We start from the raw sequence: 22,158 nt of genomic DNA, 5'->3' as shown, positions 1-22,158 counted from the left end.
CTTATAAGAACATACGAAGTGGCCCAAATCCAGAACAGTAAGAAGAGCTAGCCCAGTACTCCAGTGTGTTCACTTCTAGGATGATTGAGTTTGCTGTGGTCTGTTGAAAGTGGAGGCTTAGTTAGAGGGCAGGCCAAGGCCAGTGGCTGGCCTCCCTGTTCCTTAGGAATTGGGCATCTGCCTCTAAACTTAAGGCCCTAGCCCTTCCCCTCGGATCCCTAGAGCATGAAGCCCAGGGAGCTTTGACCTACATTCTTAAGGAGATGGGCATGGTAGGCCTCCTGACTGTGGCAGGAGTGTTTCCTGTGACTCACCTAGCACAAAGTCAGCCTCCTTTACGTCCTGCTCTTGGCTCTCGCTGCTTCCACAGTTGCTCTCAGTTGTGATTTTGCTGGTTTTGCTGGTATGAATTGATCTCCCGTGCACACTGGGAGGCCTGCCACACCCTTAGCACCTCCAGCCACCAAGGGAATCTTGGTTTCTGTTTACAGAGTCCGTTCACTGTGCCCTCTCCTAAAGGTGGAAAAGTCGCTGTTTTTCCTTTTCTAATAGCCCCACACCTAACCATCATAAATCTTTATTTAAGATTTTTAAATCTTAAATAAAGAAAGAATATGTTTTATTTTAAATGAATATGTTTTATTTTACAAGAGGTAAGGTTTCTGGCTTCAAAATGTTTGCCATAATTTGAAATGTTCAGAATAGCAGAGGAAAATATTGGTAAAGTGTGTGTATTTAAAGAAAAGTGTTTCTCCAATTAAAAAGCAGAAAGGGGGGTGGGGTGGGGGTTGTAGGGAACATATACATTTAGGATTCAGATAATTCACATCATTTCTATATAAAGTGCCTTAAGGGTTTTCAGGATTGCTTGGCGAGCTCTTACCTGGCCCATAAAAGTGGCGGAACAAATTGAAGGTGTGATAACAGGGTTGGGGTTGGGGGCTGGGCTGCAGGATGTGAAGTGGAACTGGGGCTCGGGAACATTCTCTGACAACTTTGGTTCTTGAAGAGTTTGTAAAGAGTCTTGAAACCTAAGTCTGAAGTAATGTCATGTGATGAGTAAGTCCGTACTTCTCTATTTAATAGTCCAGAATAGTTACATGCAGAAATTTTTCAAAGCCCTGACTCGTGTTCTTTTGGTGCCATCACTTGTGCATGTTCTGGCAAGGTATGGACTCTAGAAACTCTGTCCTCGGCAGAGTCAGTTTAATAAAATACACACTGCTTTGTGTAGACAGAAGCAGATAGTAAAACTTACTGGGATGATGGAGATGATTAGAGGTTTCCAAAAATAGGGTTTGAAATTGAAAAGAAACATCCTATTTGTGTCAGGGGCCTCGGGAAAATGTGTGACCCCTACATTAAACCATATGGTGCTCTGATTCACTGTCATTCACTGTGCCTTTTTAATGTTTTATGGTTCTTGCCACTGTTTCAGATTTCTGTTCCACACCTTTTTTCAGCTGTGAATTCATAATGTTGAATCAGCTATTTCCACAGCAACCATGTTGTTGCAAACACAGGCTGAAAACTTCGGTTTCAACGAGGAAACCATGTCGCAGTGACAAAATTTCTTTCATGTGGATATGTGTTCTATTTGGAGGGAGTGGAAATAACTTCTGTGTTTTATTTTTGTTTCAGGTTGTCTTTTTGTTTATAGTCACCATGTAGTCTAGTTAGTAATTTTCTGCTCACCTGCAGCAATTTTACAGTAAAGTGCCGCCCAAGCAAGCTTTGCTTGCCCAGTGTTTAATTTGTTTTCCCGTGCCTGGTTTTTTATTTTGTTTAAACTGTAGGCTAAAATACTACCGTATGTCTCTTTAAATTCCGTGTATGAAAGACTAATCAGATTTCATAGATGAAAGAGACCTAAGGTAGATTCTGTTTTCTCTCATTTTTCAAGAAGGTTTTATTGTCTAATTACTGACTTTTGGTGTTGATATTCATAACGTTATTATGAAACATTATAAATCCCATTTGATAAGACTGAAGGGGCATTTCATATGTGAATATCACAAATCAATTCAAATTTTTCATTCCTGAAGAGTATTGTCTCTGAAAAACCTTTGTGTCTGCCCCCCCCATCCCTAACAAATCCTAGTCTTAAAATTTTCAGTTAAAAATTTTGCTTAGGAAGGAACTGAAAGGGATGCTGAAGAATTCTTATCCTTTCTAAAACTGAGATTACAGGAGTAGTTTTCATTTTAATATTGAATTCAAATATTTTTTAATGTTGCTGTAGGACAACTTTTCTGATTTTATGTACTTTTTTACATGAACTTTTTTTTAAAAAAGATTTTATTTATTTATTTGACAGAGAGAGAGACTATAAGCAGGTAGAGCAGCAGGCAGAGAGAGAGGGGGAAGCAGGCTCCCTGCTGAGCAGAGAGCCTAATGTGGGGCTCGATCCCAGGACCCTGAGATCACCTGAGCCAAAGGCAGAGGCTTAACCCACTGAGCCACCCAGGTGCCCCTACATGAAATTTCTGTTATATTCTGATACTTTTGTACTTTGGAAGGTGGAAGAAAATATCCTCTAGGTAAAATATTGACCTAATTCATAGAAATTTGGTGTGAGGATTCTACTTGGAAAACCTGACCAAGTGTATTATGAGTGTGAATTAGGAACTGAGCATTTCAGTCTCTCTTCTCACTTTGGGGAGGGGGAAAGGAGCTAAAAGCTGGAGGAAAAAGGTGATTCACCTTTTGCTTATTTTATACTTGTCATTTGGATTGGCATCTATTAAGACGGAGCTGTAGCCATGCCATTTCTGATTCCTGGCTATGGGTGTTTTCATTTAGATATCCCTCTTAACACAACAGCTCACCAAATGCTTTGTGAATAATTTTAAGATGCTTTTGCCTAAAAGTAACAAGTACCCAATTAGTAGTGGCTTAGGCATAAAGGATGTTCATTAACCCACATGAGAAGGCCAGGGGTAACAAATTCCTAGTTAGGTAATGATTACTAAGAGCTTAGGTCCCATCTCTCTTCCTTCTCATCCTCAAGTCTAACTCATGGGGCCAAGATGGTGGCCATTGCTAGTCTTAAGCATCACATCCTCTCTCTCCCCATTGTATCCAAAAGCAGGAAAGGGAATTTCTTCTCAGTTGTGCCCTTTACAAAGGAGGAAACCTTTCTCTGGCAGCCCCAGCATATACATCCTCATGTCTCATGACCCTGCAGCCAGAGAGCTTTCTTCAGCATTGTCAGCTAAGGAATACATCTGAGGGGGAGAGGACATAGCTTTTAGGAGGACAGATTTCAAAGGTCTTGTTTCAGCAATTTTCAGTGAAAGGAAAGGACTTAAACAAATGTCCTCACTTTAGCTGTGCCTCAGACTGCATAGTGCTTCCGGCATTCTGTGTCTCTGAGTGGGATTGTTTTTCTCCCACATGGAGTGTGGTTTCACTAGCATGTATATACTTCAGACATTACGATTGTTGCTTTTCCTGGACACTTGCTTTTTCTCCTGAAAACCATAGCCATCTTTTGCAGTCTGTTCCTATTTGGGAAGTGGGACTCCAAGCAGAGGAAGGGTTAGGGATTTGGGGGGTAGTTTCTGTTTTTCTGCCTTTTTGTTTTTCTTTTCAGCCTTTAGGTGACTTGTAATCATGAACTCTGAGGTGCATTTTCTCCGCCTCTGCTACTTTACTTTCTTTCCTCCTCTCTTCTTCCTCTCTGTTCATGTGTCTGTGTGACCTCACAGCCTCGTTTCATTTTTTAAAACTGGGGGACCGGGGGCACCTGGGTGGCTCAGTGGGTTAAAGCCATGATCTCAGAGTCCTGGGGTTGAGCCCCGCGTGGCTCTCTGCTCAGCAGGGAGCCTGTTTCCTTCCCTCTCTCTCTCTCTCTCTCTCTGCCTGCCTCTCTGCCTTCTTGTGATCTCTCTCTCTGTCAAATAAATAAATAAAATCTTTAAAAAACAAACAAACAAACAAACAAAAAAACAAACAAACTGGGGGACCAGAGGAAAAAAGTCACCTGTAATTTTACCACTTTAACACAAGTACTTTGTCACCACTATATTCTTTTCCGGTCTTTTCTTCCCTTGAGGATGCTCATATACAGCATGTCTCACAGCAGATGTCAGGTGCTGGCTCTGCCAGGCATAGGGCGCAGCACCCAGTGGGTGTTATTTCACCTCATCCGTCCAACGGCCCTGAGTTGGGTGTAGGCACTTTCACTATCTCTGACTTCATAGGTGAGACCTGGAAGGGAAGGGTGTGCCTTAGATCACACAGTTGATAATAGGTGGTTCAACCTTAGAATCTGAGTTCCTCTCTTTGCACTATACCATACTTCACTGAGGCAAAGGGAAAAAGAGCCAGCCAGCCTAGAAGGGACCATTAAAGAGGAAGAACATGGAAACCCCATGATGGGGACCTTTTCAAGAAGGAGATGAGCAGGAAGCAGAGTGTCAGGGTGTCAGTGGCGAAAGAGGCCAAAGAGAGGCTGGCAGCTGTGGTGATGAGAGCTCACTGGTCCCCTGGGAAAGGGTGGTGATTTCACTAGGGTGCTGACCATAAATGCCAGGTATTATGTTACAGGATTAGGAAGGATGGAAATTAGAGAGAAGTTTTATATGTATGTAAAATGTGTGTTAGATAAAATAGCATATATGGCTCTTATAGGTACTGCTTGACTTTTGCGCTTGTATTGCTGTGCTTCATACAGAAACTTAAATCTCATTAAGTGCCTGCCTTCTGTGTGTCATGTACTTCATACATTGCCTCATGGATGAATTTTCCCTTCATGATTTGCAGAGTGGGCAATAACCCAGGGTTTCCTTGATGTGGCTAATAAGCCCTAAGGGTAACTTGGTGGTCACCTTCTTCCACTTGGTGGACAACCATATTGGGTCCTTGACTATGTGCTCTGTAGGCAAGCGAGACAGAACAAGGGTTATAAGAGTTGGTGACCGCTAGAGAGTATGGTAGGTGGCGTCAGTGTCAGCATGGATCATAGAGCTTCCTCCCTCCCCAACTGAAGCACAGGAAAGATCCTATGACCTAGGACAAGGAGGCCAGGCTAAATTTTATTTTCCCTTGAGACCCTGGCAGATAGCAGGTTGCCCAGCACCTCAGTGTGCTGCTGTCAACTTGTTTGACTTTGGGCAATATTTCATGTCTGTGAGCCAGTTGGCATGCTAAAGGGGATGATGACAACACCTTCTGAACTGTTTGACAATGCAGTCAGGTAATGTGTCTTATGGTCTCTAAAGTTTTGAAGACCAGAAAGATGCCTCTCTGTTGCCACTTATTATGCTCAAATATTTGAGAACTCAAAAACAGTACAATTTTTCATTGACATTATTCTCCTCTGTAGAGTTAGAGTAGGTGATGTAAGTGATATAAGTGTGTAAGCACATACATTTTCCTTGATTATTCCTGATTAGTCATGAACCAGTTTTTCAGTTCTCTCCATTGTATCTTTGTTTTCAATTTCATGAATCTGCACTCTTACCTTTATTTTCTTCTTTCTACTATCTTTGGGTTTACTCTATTGTATTTTTCTGAATTCTGAAATGATGCATTTAATTCATTAATTTTACATACAGACCTCATTTTGTTTTTTATTTTTATTTTTTTCTTTTAAGATTTTATTTATTTGAGGCAGATCAGGGAGGGAGAAGCTGACTGGCCACTGAGCAGAAAGCCTGATCCCGGGCTCAATCCCAGGACTCTGAGATTATGACTTGAGCTCAAGGCAGACACTTAACTGACTGAGCCACCCAGGCACCCCGCAGACCTCCTTTTATTTTATTTTATTTTATTTTATTTTAAATATTTTATTTATTTATTTGACAGAGATCACAAGCAGGCAGAGAGGCAGGCAGAGAGAGAGGAGGAAGCAGGCTCCCCGCGGAGCAGAGAGCCCGATGCGGGGCTCGATCCCAGGACCCTGGGATCATGACCCGAGCCGAAGGCAGAGGCTTTAACCCACTGAGCCACCCAGGCGCCCCCGCAGACTTCCTTTTAGACCGCAATGCAGGACCATAAAAATGACCATGCAAGTTAAAACCGTTGAAAGCCTTCTTAATAATCAATGGGGAAAATTAGGATTGTCCCATAACCTTTATTTTTTTCCCCATTTTTATTTTTTAAATTGTTTTTATTATATTTCTTAATTTTATTTTTTCCGTGTTCCAAGATTCATTATTTATGCACCACACCCAGTGCTCCATGCAATTTGTGTCCTCCTCAATACCCACCACCAGGCTTACCCACCCCTCCACCCCCTTCCCCTCCAAAACCCTCAGTTTGTTTCTCAGAGTGCACAGTCTCTCATGCTTCATCTCCCCTTCTGATTTCCCCCAATTCACTTTTCCTTTCCTTCTCCTAATGTTCAGATATGCTCCGTGTTATTCCTTGTGCTCCACAAGTAAGGGAAACCATACCATAATTGACTCTCTCTGCTTGACTTATTTCACTCAGCATAATCTCCTCCAGTCCCGTCCATGTTGATACAAAAGTTGGGTATTCATCCTTTCTGATGGAGGCATAATATTCCATTGCATATATGGACCATATCTTCTTTATCTATTCATCTGTTGAAGGGCATCTCAGCTGGAAAGAGAGAATCTTAAGCAGGGGTTTGATCTCAAAACCCTGAGATCATGACCTAAGCTGAAATCAAGTTGGACACTTCACATGTCCACCTGTTTCAGTATTTTTAAGAACTTTAAAAAATTTCAGATGTGGCATTTTTTAGCTTGCATGAAAATGTCGATAGTTAATTAGTGATCCTATATGGAATAACTAGTTGTCAGCTTCATTCATTATTGATAATACAGCTGCTTTCATTTTTGTTAGCATCAAAATGGTTATATTTTAGCCTTAATCTACTAATCGATGAAAAAGGAAGATGAATAGTTAATGTTAACTCACCTCAATATAATAGCTTGTAGAAAACTTTTAATCTTCTGATGCTGATGCTGTTTTTTACATTCACATGTAAAGAAAACAATTGCTTGTAATCTGTATATGGATGTAAAATTGATAAATTATTTCTTTGTGTTATATAATTGATAAGCTTGAATACATTAATGTCAAACTTTTAGCTAAAATAAGAGTGGCACATTAAAACCCACTGTGGACACATGAAAAAGTGCTCCGCATCACTCGGCGTCAGGGAAATACAAATCAAAACTACAATGAGATACCACCTCACACCTATCAGAATGGCTAAAATTAACAAGTCAGGAAACAACACAGATGCTGGCAAGGATGCGGAGAAAGGGAAACCCTCCTACACTGTTGGTGGGAATGCAAGCTGGTGCAGCCACTCTGGAAAACAGCATGGAGGTTCCTCAAAAAGTTGAAAATAGAGCTGCCCTACGACCCAGCAATCGCACTAGTGGGTATTTACCCTAAAGATACAAATGTAGTGATCCGAAGGGGCATATGCACCCAAATGTTTATAGCAGCAATATCCATAATAGCCAAACTATGGAAAGAACCAAGATGTCCATTAACAGATGAATGGATAGAGGATGTGGTATATATACACAATGGAATACTATGCAGCCTTCGAAGGAAATGAAATCTTGCATTTGTAATGATGTGGATGGAACTAGAGGGTATTATGCTGAGCAAAATAAGTCAATCAGAGAAAGACAGGTATCATATGATCTCCCTGATATGAGGATTTTTGAGAGGCAAAGTGGGGGGTTTAGGGGGTAGGGAAGGAAAAAATGAAACAAGATGGGATTGAGAGGGAGACAAACCATAAGAGACTCTTAATCTCACAAAACAAACTGAGGGTTGCGGGGGGAGAGGGGTATGGAGAGGGTGGTTGGGTTATGGACATTGGGGAGGGTATGTGCTATGGTGAGTGCTGTGAAGTGTGTAAGCCTGATGATTCACAGACTTGTACCCCTAGGGCAAATAATACATTATATGTTAATTTAAAAAATAATTAATTAAAAAAACCCACCTTGGGAAATATTTTTCCTTCATTGCAAATCTTGTGCCTTACCTTGACGGTGCTTGTGTACAGCAGGTGGGCTAAATTAGTTTAACTGCTAATCAAAAATGAAGTGGGTAAACATTTAATTTGCTCCCTGAATCAGTTTATCAATCCTAATGACAGAATTAGCACCTAAGCTCTGAATCTTCCCATATCTTTACATCATATTTGGTTATAATTTTCAGAGAGGACATCTCTGCTAGGTCCTACCTTAGGTGTTGACAGACTGGATTGTGATATTAGGCGTGCATTTGTTCTCTGCCTCACTGAAAAGACTTGAGTTTAAAATATCTAGAATGTTTTCTTTTTGAAAATTTTTTTATTTTAAAGATTTTTATTTACTTGAGAGGGACAAAGAGAGCACGAGATGGGGAAGGGCTACAGGAAGAGGGGGAAGCAGACTCCCCACGGAGCAGGGAGCCTGATGCAGGCTCAATCCCAGGACCCTGGCATCATGACCTGAGCTGAAGGCAGATGCTTAACCAACTGAGCCACCCAGGGACCCCTCTAGAATGTTTTCTAATGATAATTCCATTGGGATTTTAAGTCCTTATGCAAGAATAACAGTAATATTTTCTTTTTAAAGCATTTTTTATATAAATTAAGAATTCATATGTCATACAGGGTTTATTAGTTTCCATTTATTCTTCAAACCTTATTATTAGTTATCCCCTTTCTTAAAAAAGAAAAAAAAATTGTTTAGTGTGGCTGTCTCTAACTACCTTCATAGTTCACTTTTCTTTTATTCCAAACTTCCAAAGTAAGTGGTTTGTACCAACTTCCTCCTTTTCTGCATTATCTTTCCTTTCTCACTTTTTACCAGAAATCAGGAAGCTGAAGGAAGCTGACACTGAGTGTTTAGCCTGCGTCTTGCTCTTGGCACTTTTCCCTGGTTAGGACACTTAGTCCTCACAACCTGGGTTGCAGGTGTCCAGCACTGAACCCACATAGTGTGGTATTATAGTTTCTTGTTTGGCAGAATGAAAATTTTATAAACAAAATGTCCCTTGTTTTGGGGGTTTTTTTCGGGGGTTTCCTTAATGGGTTATTTATGACTCAGGATTCTTTGAGACTAGATCTTGGTGTTATTAAACCTTGGTGATAGAAAACAAAAGCTGCCAGGAATTTGCTCCTGGAGACTCTAAGGATGGAAACCTGTCTGTGTGGGTGCCAGCCCTGCCCGAGAGAGCTTGTTCTTCCAGGGCTTCGGGTCCTGGAGATGAATGCTGGATGCTCACAGGCCAGATACAGCAGGGGTCTCTACTGCCACAACAGAAGCCTCTTCATCTAAAACCAGTTGTTGAGTGGGGGTGGGGAGAGGAAGAGGGGAAGGAGAGGGCAAGTTGGGGACCAGGCATAAAGGTTCAACAAAAATCATTCTTCCTGTGGGAATTTCTGTAACACCTATGTATACAGCAATAAATTCAAATGCTACAGATACCACCTCATGATGAGTCAAACTTGCCAGAGTTTTCCTTCCCTGCCCCCACTGTACTACTTTATATTCTCTTTCACTGCAATTACCTTTCATTCATTTGTTTAGGTTATTTATTTATTGGTCAGACTTTTAAGGACTATTATGTGCCAGGCAGGCACTGGCATCACATAGGTGACTAGGATCAGAAGATGAAGTTCTTGTCCACTAGTAACTTCCAGAAATATTCAGACACTGTCTGTGTTTTCCTCTGAACAGGGTACTAGTTCCTAATTACTGTCAGTTCCAGATGGCTGTTCTATTGTTTTGTGTTATTTTGTTTTTGATAGATTTCTTTTTTTAGAGAATTTTAAGTTTATAGAAAATTGAACAGATCTTACCTGGACTTCCTACAGACTCCTCTCTCCCCCACTCAGTGATGAACCAGTATCAATACATTGTTATCAGTTAAAGTCCATAGAAGGTTTACTGTTTGTGTTTACATGAGTTTTGACAAATTTTTAATGACATATGTCTACCATTATGGTATCCACCCCACACACAGCCTCTTTGGCAACCACTGATTGTCTTACTGTCTGTGTAGTTTTGCCTTTTCCAGAATGTCATTTAGTTGGGATTTAATAGTCCAAAGTCTTTTCAAACTGGCTTCTTTCACTAAGCAGTATGCATTTAAGCTTGCTCCATGTCTTTTTGTGGCTTAATAGCTTGTTTCTTTTTTTTTATCACCGTATAATACTCAGTTGTACACATGCACTACAGTTTTTCCATTCATCTTGGTTGCTTCCAAGTTTCGGCACTGTGAAAAAGCTGCTATTAACATTCGTATGCTGTTTTTTTCTGTGGACAAAAGATTTCAAGTCATTTGGGTAAATACCTAGAAGCATAATTACTGGATTGAATGGTAAGACTGTATACCTTTGTAAGAAACTGCCACACTGTCTTGCAAAGTGGCTGTGCCATTCTGCTTCCTACCAGAATGAATGAGAGTTCCTGTTACTCCACATTCTCAGCATTTGGTGTTGTCAGTTTGCTGGATTTTAGCCATTCTGATATGTATGTGGTGGTATCTCATTTTAATTTGCAATGGTATATGATGTGAAGCATCTTTTCACATGCTTATTTACCATCATATATCTTTTTTGATAAGGTCTGTTTAGATCTTTGTTCCTATTTTAATTGAGTTTGTTTTCTTTTTGTTTTAATAGTTCTTTATGTATATTTTGAATACAAGTTCTTTAGATATGTGTGTTGTAGATGTTTTCTCCCAGTCTGGCTTGTTTTTGCATTATTTTAAGAGTGTCCTTTACAGACCAGTTTTTAATTTTAGAGAGGGGGGAGGAGGGACAGAGGAAGATAGAATTTTAAGCAGGCTCCACACCCAGTGCAGAGTCCCACATGGGGCTGTCTTACAACCCTGAGATTATGTCCTGAGCTGGAATCAAGAGTTAGATCTTTAACTAACTGAGCCACCCAGGTGCCCCACAGACTGGTTTTTAATTTTTTTAACTTTTTTTTTTTTTAAGATTTTATTTATTTATTTGACAGACAGAGATCACAAGTAGGCAGAGAGGCAAGCAGAAAGGAGGAAGCAGGCTCCTCGCTGAGCAGAGAGCATGATGCGGGGCTTGATCCCAAGATCCTAGGATCATGACCTGAGCTGAAGGCAGAGGCTTTAACCCACTGAGCCACCCAGGCGCCCCATGGTTTTTAATTTTAATGAAGCTCAACTTACCAGTGTTTTTCTTTCATGTATCATGCTTTTGATGTTGTCTTTAAAAACTTACTGCTAAACCAAGGTCATATAGATTTTATCTGATGTTTTATAGTTTTTCATTTTGCATTTAAGTCTATGATAGATTTTGAGTATAATCTTTGTGAAGGTGGAAGGTCAGTGATAGGATCACATGATTTTTCTTCTCTACTTTAGCCTGTTGATGTGATGAGTTGCCTTGATTGACTTTTGAATGTTGAACCAGTGTTGCATACAAAGAATAAGTTCCATTGGTCACGGTGTATAATTCTTTTCATACATTACTGGAAATGGTTTGCTAATACCTTGTTGAGGATTTTTGCATTTCTCTTTATGAGAGATACTGGTTCATAGTTTTTCTTTCTTACTGTATCTTTTTTAAAAGATTTTATTTATTCATTTGAGAGAGAGGGAGCATGAACTGGGGGACAGGGAGGGAGAGAGACAAGCAGACTCCCCACTGAGTGTGAAGCCCGGCATGGGGCTCAATCCCAGGACCCCGAGATCGTGACTTGAACTAAAATCAGATGCTTAATCAACTGAGTTACCCAGGCACCCCTTCCTGGCTTACCTTTATACTCTTATCTGGGTATATACCCTTATCTGGTTTTGGTATTAGGTTAATGGTGGCCTCATAGAATAAATTAGAAAGTGTTCCCTTTGCTTCTATTTCCTGGAAGAGATTGTAGAGAACTGGTATCTTTTCTCCAAATATGTAAATATTTGGTAGAATGCACCAGTGAAACCAGCTGGGCCTGTTGCTTTCTGTGTTTGGATGATTGTGTTTGTTTGTTCGTTTGTTTGTTTTAATTATTTTTTTAAAAAGATTTTATTTGGGCGCCTGGGTGGCTCAGTGGGTTAAAGCCTTCGGCTCAGGTCATGATCTCAGGGTCCTGGGATCGAGCCCTGTGTGGGCTCTCTGCTCAGTGGGGAGCCTGCTTCCCTCTCTCTCTGCCTGCCTCTCTCTCTGTCAAATAAATAAAGTCTTTTTAAAAAAATAAAAAATAAATAATAATTTTTTAAAAAGATTTTATTTATTTATTTGTCAGAAAGAGCGAGTGAGCATAAGCAGGGAGAGCAGCAGGCAGAGGGGGAAGCAGGCTCCCTGCTGAGCTGGGAGCCTGATATGGGACTTGATCCCAGGACCCTGGGATCATGAGCTGAGCCAAAGGCAGCTGCTTAACCGACTGAGCCACCCAGGCATCCCATGGATGATTGTTAATTGTTGATTTGATTCCTTTATTAGACCTAGGCCTATTCAGATTATCTGTTTCTTGTGCATGTTTTGATAGATTGTGTCTTTCAAGAACTTGGTCTGTTTTATCTAAGTTATCAAATTTGTGGCATAGAGTTTATATTCTTTTAATGTCTAGGAGATAAGAAGTGATGGCTGCTCTTTCATTTTTGATATTAGTACAGGTTTGGTTCTAGATATTGTCAATTTGGTTCTAGACCACCACAGTGAAGCCAGTCAAATAAATTTTTTGGTTTCCCAGTGCATATAAAAGTTATGTTTACACTATACTTTCGTCTGTTAAGTGTAAAATAGTATAGTGTCTAGAAAAACAAAATATATACCTTAACTTAAAAGTATTGTTTAAAAAAATGCTAACCATCATGTGAACTTTCAGTGAGTTGTAATCTTTTTGTTGGAGTAGGGTTTTGCCTCGATATTGATGGCTGCTGACTGATCGGGGGGTGGCTACTGAAGGTTGGGGTGGTTGTGGTGAGTTCTTAAAATAAGGCAACAGTGAAGCTTACCACATCAATTAACTCCTTCACAAATGATTTCTCTGTGGCATGTAGTGCTGTTTGATAGCATTTTGCCCACAGTAGAACTTCTTTCAAAATTGAAGTCAGTCCTTCAATCCCTGCTGCTCCTTTGTCAGCTTAGTTTATGTGATATTCTAAATCCTTTGTTGTCATTTCAACAGTCTTCACAGCATCTTCCCCGGGAGTAAATTCCGTCTCAAGAAACCACTCTTTGCTCATTCACAAGAAGCAGATCCTCATCCATTCAGATTTATCACAAGATTGCCGCAATTCACTCCCACCTTCATGTTCCACTCTGGATTCCACTTCTCTCGCTGTCTCCACCGCATCTTCAGTGACTTCTTCCAAGCTCCTGTTAATGATATTTTGACCTTTTCCCATGAATCACAAATGTTCTTGATGGTATCTAAGAGGGGAATCCTTTCCAGAAGACTTTCGATTTACTTTGTCCAGATCCGTTAAAGGAATCACTGTTTATGGCAGCAATAACCTTATGAAATATATTTCTTAAATGATAAGACTTGAAAGTTGAAATGACTCCTTGATCCATGGGCTGCGGAGTGGATGTTGGGCCAACAGGCAGAAAAACAGCATTAATGTCATGGTACCTCTCTATCAGAGCTCCTGGGAAACAAGATGCCTTGTCAATGAAAAGTAGTATTTTGAAAGGAACCTTTTTCTCTGAGCAGTAGATCTCAACAGTAGGCTTAAAATATTCAGTAAACCATAGTGTAAATAGATGTGGTGTCATCCAGGCTTTGTTGTTGCATTTACAGAACACAAGCAGAGTTGACTTAGCATAATTCTTAAGGGCCTTAGGATTTGGGGAATGGTAAATGAGCACTGGCTTCAATTACCAGCTGCATTATCCCCTGACAAGAGAGTCAGCCTGTCCCTTTGAAGTTTTGAAGCCAGGGATTGACATCTCTTTAGCTATGAAGATCCTGAAAGTCCTAAATGGCATCTTTCTTCTAATATTAGGCTGTTTCATCTACATTGAAAATCTGTTGTTTAGCATAGTCACCTTCCTGAATGATCTGCCTGATCTTCTGGATAATTTGCTCAGCACTTGTATTTCTACATTGCTGTGTACTTTTATGTTATGGAAAGAGTTTCTTTGCTTAAACTTCATGAACCAGCCCATGTAGCTTCAGACTTTTCTTCTGCGGCTTCCTCATCTCTCAGCCTTCATGGGCTTGGGGAGAGTTAGTGCCTTGCTCTGGATTGGGCTTTTGCTTAGGGGAATGTTGTGACTAGTTTGCTCTTCTGTCCAGACCTCTAAAACTGTCTCCGTATCAGCAGTCAGATTGTTTTGCTTTCTTATCATTTGTTCACTGGAGTGGCACTTTTTTTTCTTTTTAATTTTATTTTTTCAGTGGCACTTTTAATTTCCTTCAAGAACCTTTCCTTTGCATTCACCACTCAGATAACTGTTTTGGTGCAAGAGGGCCTCACTTTCAGCTGTCATGGCTTTTGACATGCCTTCCTCACTAAACTTAATCACATCTAGTTTTTTATTTAGAGTGAGAGATTATTTATTTATTTATTTATTTTCTTTTCACTTGAACACTTTAAGGGCATTATAGGGTTATTAATTAGCCTAATTTTAATATCGTGTATCTCAGGGTATAGAGAAGCCTGAGCAGAGGAAGTGAGGCAGGGAAGCTATTGCTTTGTGGACTAGTGAGAGCACAACATTTATTAAGTTTGCAGTCTTATATGGTTGAGGTTCATGGTGCCCCAGAACATTTATAATAGTAACCAAAGATCATTGGTCACAGATTACCATAACAAATATAATACTAATGAGAAAGTTCGAGTAATTTTGAGAGTCACCAAAATGTGAGTCACAAAGTGAGCAGATGTTGGAAAATGGCACTGAGAAACTTCCTTCACATGAGGTTGTCACAGACCTTCCAATTTATAAAAAATGCAATATCTGGAAAGTGTGATAAGGCGGAGCATAATAAAGCAAGTTATTCCTATGATTTGTGTCTTCTCTCTTTTTCTCTAGGTTATCCCAGCTGGAGGTTTACCAGGAGTATTTTAAAGAGCTAGCTTTTGATTTCATTGACTTTTCTTTATTGTTTTCCTGTTTTCATTTGTTTATGCTTTAACTTTTATTAGTTCTTTTCTTCTGCTCGCTTTTGTTTAAATTGTTCTTTCTCTGGTTTCCTAAATTGGAAGCTCAGATTATTGACTTTACATGTTTCTCTTATAATATACATATTGAATGCTATAAATTTCCGTCTAAGTATTGCTTTTGCTGCATTGCATGAATTTTGGGGTGTTGTATTTTCATTCACATATTTTTACATTTCTCTTAATTTCCTCTTTGACCCCAGTGTTATTTAGAAGTTGCTGTTTCATCTCCAAATATTTTGGGATTTTTTCCAACCAGCTTCCTATTACTGATTTCTAGTTTAATCCCGTTGTGGTCTGGGGGGCATTCTTTGTATGATTTCCATTCTTTTAAATTTGCTGAGGTATGTTTTATGACCCAGAATATGGTATGTCCTAATGAATGTTTTATGCGCACTTAAAGAGAATGCATGTGTGATGAGCACTGGGTGTGATACGCAACAATGAACTAATGATCACTACATCAGAAACTAAGGATGTGGGGCGCCTGGGTGGCTCAGTGGGTTAAAGCCTCTGCCTTCGGCTCAGGTCATGATCCCAGGGTCCTGGGATGGAGCCCCGCATTGGGCTCTCTGCTCAGCAGGGAGCCTGCTTCCTCCTCTCCCTCTGCCTGCCTCTCTGCCTATTTGTGATCTCTGTCTGTCAAATAAATAAATAAAATCTTTAAAAAAATAAAAAGAAACTAAGGATGTACTGTATGTTGGCTGACTGGCCATTAAAAAAAAGAGAATGTACATTCTGCTGTTAGATGAAATATTCTGTCGTTTAGAATCAGTTGATTGATGGTGCTGTTCAGTTCCGTTATCCTGCTGTTATTCTGCTGGCTGGATCTGTCAGTTACTGAGAGAGAGTACTGAAGTCTCTAGCCAGTATGGTTGGCTCATCTGTTTCCTCAGGCATTTCAGCTCTCTCTCAGGGGCACGTACACAGGAAGTATTGCTATGGCTTCTGGGAGAATTGATTCCTTTATTCCAGTGTTACGCCCTTCTTTATCCTGGATAATTTTTTGTCTTGAAGTCTGCTCTTAATGTAATTACTATAACTATTTTAGCTTTCTTTTGGGGTGTTAGCTTGGCATATCTTCTTCATCCCTTTACTGTTGATATTATATATTTCTTTATATTTAAAAGTGGCTTTTTTGTAAACAGAATATACTTGGGTCTTGTTGTCTCCTTTGCTGGTCTTTTAATTGGTACATTTAAACCATTTATATTTAAAATGATTAGTGACATGATTGGATTAATATCACCATACTTGTAATTGTTTTGTATTCTTTGCACTTGTTCATTTTCTTTTTAAAAAATCGTCTCCATTTTCTGCCCTTTCTGGTTTTAATTGAGCATTTTATGTTCCATTGTCTTTCCTCTCTTAGCATATTGATTATACTTTAAAAAAATAGCTTTTCTAGTGGTTGCCCTCAGGTTTGGTAGTATATATTTACAACCATTCTAGGTTTACTTTTAGATTCTACCATACACTTCATGGGGGAGAGGGGGCATAGGTTCCTTGTGGCAGAGCATTACTATTTCTCCCTCCTGCCCTCTGTAGCACTGTTGTCATTCATTGGACTTAATCCACAAGCTTGAACCACTCCATACGTTGTTTTATTATTACTTTGAATAAAGATTTATCTGTTATATTAATTAAGAATAAGAAATACAAGATTTAATTATCTTCATTTATTCTTTAATGCTCTTCATTTCTGTCAACCTTAAAAGTAAAAAGCCCGCTAGTGGACCAGCAAAATTAGTTTATTTGAGAATTGCAATTTGGGGTGTACAAACTGTAACAAACTATAGGAAAGTGTAGAAAACAAAGGAGGGGAGCTTGCTTTTACAGAGGAAAGGAGGAAGTTAGGGGCTGTGTGGAATGAAAGCCTACTGGAGGAGGGAGAGAGTTCAGGGTTGTGGGGACTTCTCATGGCTGAGCTCTTGCTGGGCTGGAGGACATTCTCCCTCCTCCTGGGGTGGTAAGCTGCTTCCTGTTGGGAAATGCATATATACTGCTTTTTTCCTGCTGAGGTCTTTAGGTGGTACAAGTGCTGGTGTGCAGAACTCCCCCTTCAGGGCTTACTGACTCCCTTTGAAATGAGGCTTCTTTTGTTCTTTTTCATTTCTATATGGTGATCCAAGTTTCTGGCCTATATGATTTTCTCTGGAAGAACCTCAGACTTCAGTTTTCCTCTGATGTCCTTGTTTTTATTTCCCTCTACCACCTTTTGTCTTTAGGTTTCTTTCAAAAACCCTTCCAAGTGAAGTCAGACGTAAACCCTGTTGATGGGTGATATAAATAGTAAAGTAATTGAGGAGGGGTATAATTCTATAATTTTATATTTAAATCTCCATTTTTTGTTCTGTGGGGTGTTCTTAGTTTTTAGTGAGTCACAGTGCTTGGGATATGACCTTCAGAAGAGTTTCTTAGCCTTCATTCCCTCCCCCGCCCCCCCTTACTTACTTGAGACAGGAAGGCTGGAGGGCTGGATTTAGCTAATTGTCCTTCCTCAGGTCAGATAAGGCTTTAGTAAGACAGTTTCTCTTGAGGGCTGGCCTTCCTTGTACAGGACAAAACAAGAACAGAGCAACACTGGGCGGATTTCAAAGTGGTTATCTCCCCCTCCCTACCAGAAGCCCCAGGGGGATTTTCTCCAGTCTTCATAGTAAGAACTCATGGGGGCTTCTAGCAGTAATAATCATGAAAGTGTGAGACTCCCCTGTAAGACTGAGCACCCTGGAGTTTTTAACTCAAGCTGCTCCAGGATGAGCCTCCAGCAACCATCAGTTACCGTTGAAAAGTTTCTAGCAGTACTGGCCCTGTATTGGTTTCTGCTGCCAGTAAACTATGATTCTCCATATTGCCTATCTCTGGTTTTCGGGGCAGGTCTTTACCTGTGAACTTAATTCTCTAATGAATCTAAGAAGCACTGTTGTTTTTCGATTTGTTTAACTTGTTTCTTTTTTTTTTTTTTAAAGATTATTTATTTATTTATTTGACAGAGAGAGAGAGAGAGAGAGAGAGATATCACATGCAGACGGAGAGGCAGGCAGAGAGTGAGGGAGAAGCAGGCTCCCCACTGAGCAGGGAGCCCGATGCGGGACTCGATCCCAGGACCCTGAGATCATGACCTGAGCCAAGGGCAGAGGCTTAACCCACTGAGCCACCCAGGTGCCCCTAACTTGTTTCTTGATGTGAGTAAGAGACTGATGATTTCCAAGCTTTTTACATGTTTGGAGCGGAAACCAGAAGTACCCTCAGCAGTTCATTTCTAACCAACAGCGGTTGGTCAGATGTGTCTATTCTCTAATGGGTCATTCCTGTTACAGTTTAGCTGTACATTGTCAGTACTTAAAACTGAGGTGCCAAGGCTATGAGGTGGAGGAAAGTAGAGTATACTGTGTGTGTTCTTTTTTGATAATAGCAGATGGACATTTTCTCTTTTGGGGACCCTAGGAATGGGGGAAGAAACATAAGAGTAACACTGAGCTCAGTTTAGGAGAGGTAGGTGTCCATTTGTCTTTTTTTGTAAGTTTTAATTTGAGTTAATTGAAGTTTAAGATGTTTAAGTCTGAAACATTTTAAGCATATTAAAACATATTAAGCATTTCATATTTAAGCATTTGAAAGACTACATAGATATGTGTGTGTGTGTGTGTATACATATTTGTGTATATATACACATATATATGTATATATATGTACATATACATATATATACATATTTGTATATATAACCACATAACCACATTTGTTTCTATGTGTATATGTATGTATGTACATATATACATATATACACATACATACGTACACACATATAGATGTGTGTATATATGTATGTATATGTATGTATAGATATATGTGTGTATGTATGTGTATATATGTATACATATACATATGCATATACATATATACATATATACATACATACATACACACACATATAGAAACAAATGTGGTAACTAGTTCTAAGTTGATGCCTTGTATGTGGACTTTATTTCCAGAAAACAAGTACTCACCCAAAAAGAAAGCCATATGGGTCTGTTGTTGGGTATCATGCTTTATTGAACAGATTTGCTACTCATGTCTGGATGCACACACCTTACCAGTCAGTATTTCTCTTCAGAGCACAGGAAGGCACTATACTCACCAACCCTGTGAAGTAGATATTCTAGTTATCACCGTACAGCTGAGAGTACAGATGTTCCTTGAGGTTACCTGGAGAGAGGAGGTGAAGGAACTTACCAGAGGCTTGTCTGGGACCATTGCATCTTCTGCAGATGTTCTGACCTTTGCCCAAATCTTTGTGCCCCTTGAGTTATCTGTGGGTGATTACAGTCCAGAGCACCCCACTATCTGAAAATGCTTCCAATCTTTTTGCTTTCACAGCACCCCATTCTTTTCCAGCCTCCTTGACCAGCCTTTCATCTTCATGAGTTCTTCTTCCTAAACATCTTGTGTTCTGTTGCTGAGAGATCAGTGGTAGCTCCTGGCCTTTTATTACAAAAGAACAATGTCCTTTGCGCAACCTATTCTAGACCAATATATAAAAGTTCATTTGTTCTGTGTCTAAAGGGACTCCACTCCTCTCCAAGAGGGAAGAAATGTTTAGGTTTGTAGCTACAACTTCTGTTTAGCTCAGAGAATTCCACATACTTCTTCATCAACCAGCACGGGATTGACCACCAGAGGAAGATGAAATCATTTTATTCTTCTTCAAAAATAAACAAATAAATAAATTTAATACTGGCTGAAGAATTGGTAGGAAAAGAACCTGTATCAGAAACCCTAAAAGGGGATGAATGATCAGGAACACAAGATCTTACCTCTGAAATGCCAGGTCTTTGTGATTAGATATAGGTGGTACATTCTTGGCTAGAATGCTAAGTCATTTTGTGTCCTGTAGTATCAAATCTGGGCATAGAGTGTTCATCTGCCTCTCATTTGTGACACTAATTTTGATTGCCCAGTGAAGGGTTTGTCTGATTTCTCCACTGTAAAGTTAATATTTTTTTTCTACTACTGCTACTAATAAGCTATCTAGGGGGGAACACTTTCAGACTATGCAAATATCTTACTCCTCATTAATATTTGTTCCTTAGATTTAGTATCTATTAATGGATTTTGCCTGGGGCCAGTGTTTACTTGTTGCTGAATGATGATTTTCTAACTCTTAACACTCCCTCCATGTTTACCAGTTGGCACTTGGCATTTTACTTTTAGCAGGAACCCTGCTTTCCTGCCTCTTTATCTATTTATTGTTGTGGACCTGTGGATTCCAAGATTTTTTCAATGTTTTATAACTTATTACTGTCTTAATTACTTTGGTGCTCAAACTCTCCTGTATTTGGCCAGTAGGAGCTCCTTCAGGCTGACTCTCATCCATTTGTTCACTCATTCATTCATTCATTTATTCTTGTATACTTCCTCACTTTCTTGCATAATAGTGTGTTCCAGGCTCATCTTGTCTCTTCTCAGTTGTGGAATCAATGGCCATTTTTTTCTGAGGAGTGATACTTCCTTTTATAGTGGGGAATGATATTAGAAGGTAAAATTTTAATATTAGGTGTGCTCATTGCTATTGAGGTATCATCTTGGTCTTTTCAGCAAACAGAGCTAGGAAATATATGCATATATATAGTGTATATTATAAACATAAATAGACACAAAAACAGACCTATATATATACATATATATGCATATATACACTTGGACGTATAAAAATAAGCATATGCACTTACATATTTTGGATATGTGTGTGAACATTGGCTCCCAATAACCTTAACATATTTATATATTTTCTCAATCTATGATAGATCTAAAATAGTTCTGGAATTATTTAAAATTTTTATCAATTTAATATAACGTTGTAGGGGCGCCTGGGTGGCTCAGTGGGTTAAAGCCTCTGCCTTTGGCTCAGGTCATGATCCCAGGGTCCTGGGATCGAGCCCTGCATCAGGCTCTCTGCTCAGCAGGGAGTCTGCTTCTCCCTCTCTCTCTGCCTGCTCCTCTGCCTACTTGTGATCTCTATCAAATAAATAAATAAAATCTTTAAAAAAAATAACATTGTATATTAATTATACTTGAATTCAAAAAAATAAAAAGAAAGTCTTGGGTGCCTGGGTGGCTCAGCGGTTTAAGCATCTGCCTTCGGCTCAGGTCATGATCCCAGGGTCCTGGGGTGTAGTCCCTCATTGGGCTCCCTACTCAGTAGGGAGTCTGCTTCTTCCTCTCCCTCTGCCCCTACTCCCTGCTTGTGCTCTCGCTCTCTCTGTCTCTCCGTCTGTGTCAAAAAAAGTAAATAAAATCTCTAACAATAAATAAATAAATAAATAAAAAGAAGAAGAAAGTCTTGAAGAAATATCTGCACACCCATGTTTTTATAGCAGCATTACTCACAATAGCCAAGAGGTGAAAAGAACTCAGGTGTCCATCAACATTTTTTCCCAAGTGATGAATGGATAAATAAAATGTGGAATATCCATACATGGGAATATTATTCAGTTTTAAAAGGAAATTCTGATACATACTGTAAAATGGATGAAACTTGAGGACATGGTACTAAGTGAACCAGTTACAAAAGGGAAAAAATTATATCAATTTATACTACACAATTTATACTATATTACAAATTATATTAAGTAAATTTTATTTATTAAATTTTTATTTCTATTATTAGAATTATAAAATAATATATTTTGGAATTAAAAAGAACCACTAAAAGTTCAGAGTTTGTAGTTTTGCCATTCACCCTCTCTCCTGATTTTTTTTTTCCCTATGCTTAATATTGTGATAAAATGTGTAGAGACTTGTTATCTTCCTCTTAAGATTGTAAAGTTTTATTCTGGTAGGCAGTTAAATTACTAGTGGATAAATCTGATTTGTAGAGGCTTAATTTTAGATTTTTTCTGGTGTTTCTATTTTGGTATTGCCCTTAGTCCTATGATTTTGTCTTACTCCCAATGCATGTCCCTACTGGATGTCAGTGGGAAGCCTGTGGTATTTACGAAGCCTTTCTCACTTTGTGGAACTTGAATTCCCAACTCTATATCCCTAATACTGTACCTATAATTATGTACCTATAACCTTATGAGG

General features: G+C 39.4%; 1 pseudogene across 1 annotated transcript in view; it reads left to right on the top strand.

The window, feature by feature from the left end:
- Positions 1–22,158, top strand: part of LOC308355939 (BAR/IMD domain-containing adapter protein 2-like 1) — a 73,009-nt pseudogene that overhangs the window by 37,495 nt on the left and 13,356 nt on the right. The gene's annotated exons all lie outside the window — the stretch shown is intronic.

Source organism: Martes martes, assembly GCF_963455335.1.
Source record: "Martes martes genome assembly, chromosome: 15".
Taxonomy (NCBI): Eukaryota; Metazoa; Chordata; class Mammalia; order Carnivora; family Mustelidae; genus Martes; species Martes martes.
This window is presented reverse-complemented; position numbering and strand designations above follow the sequence as displayed.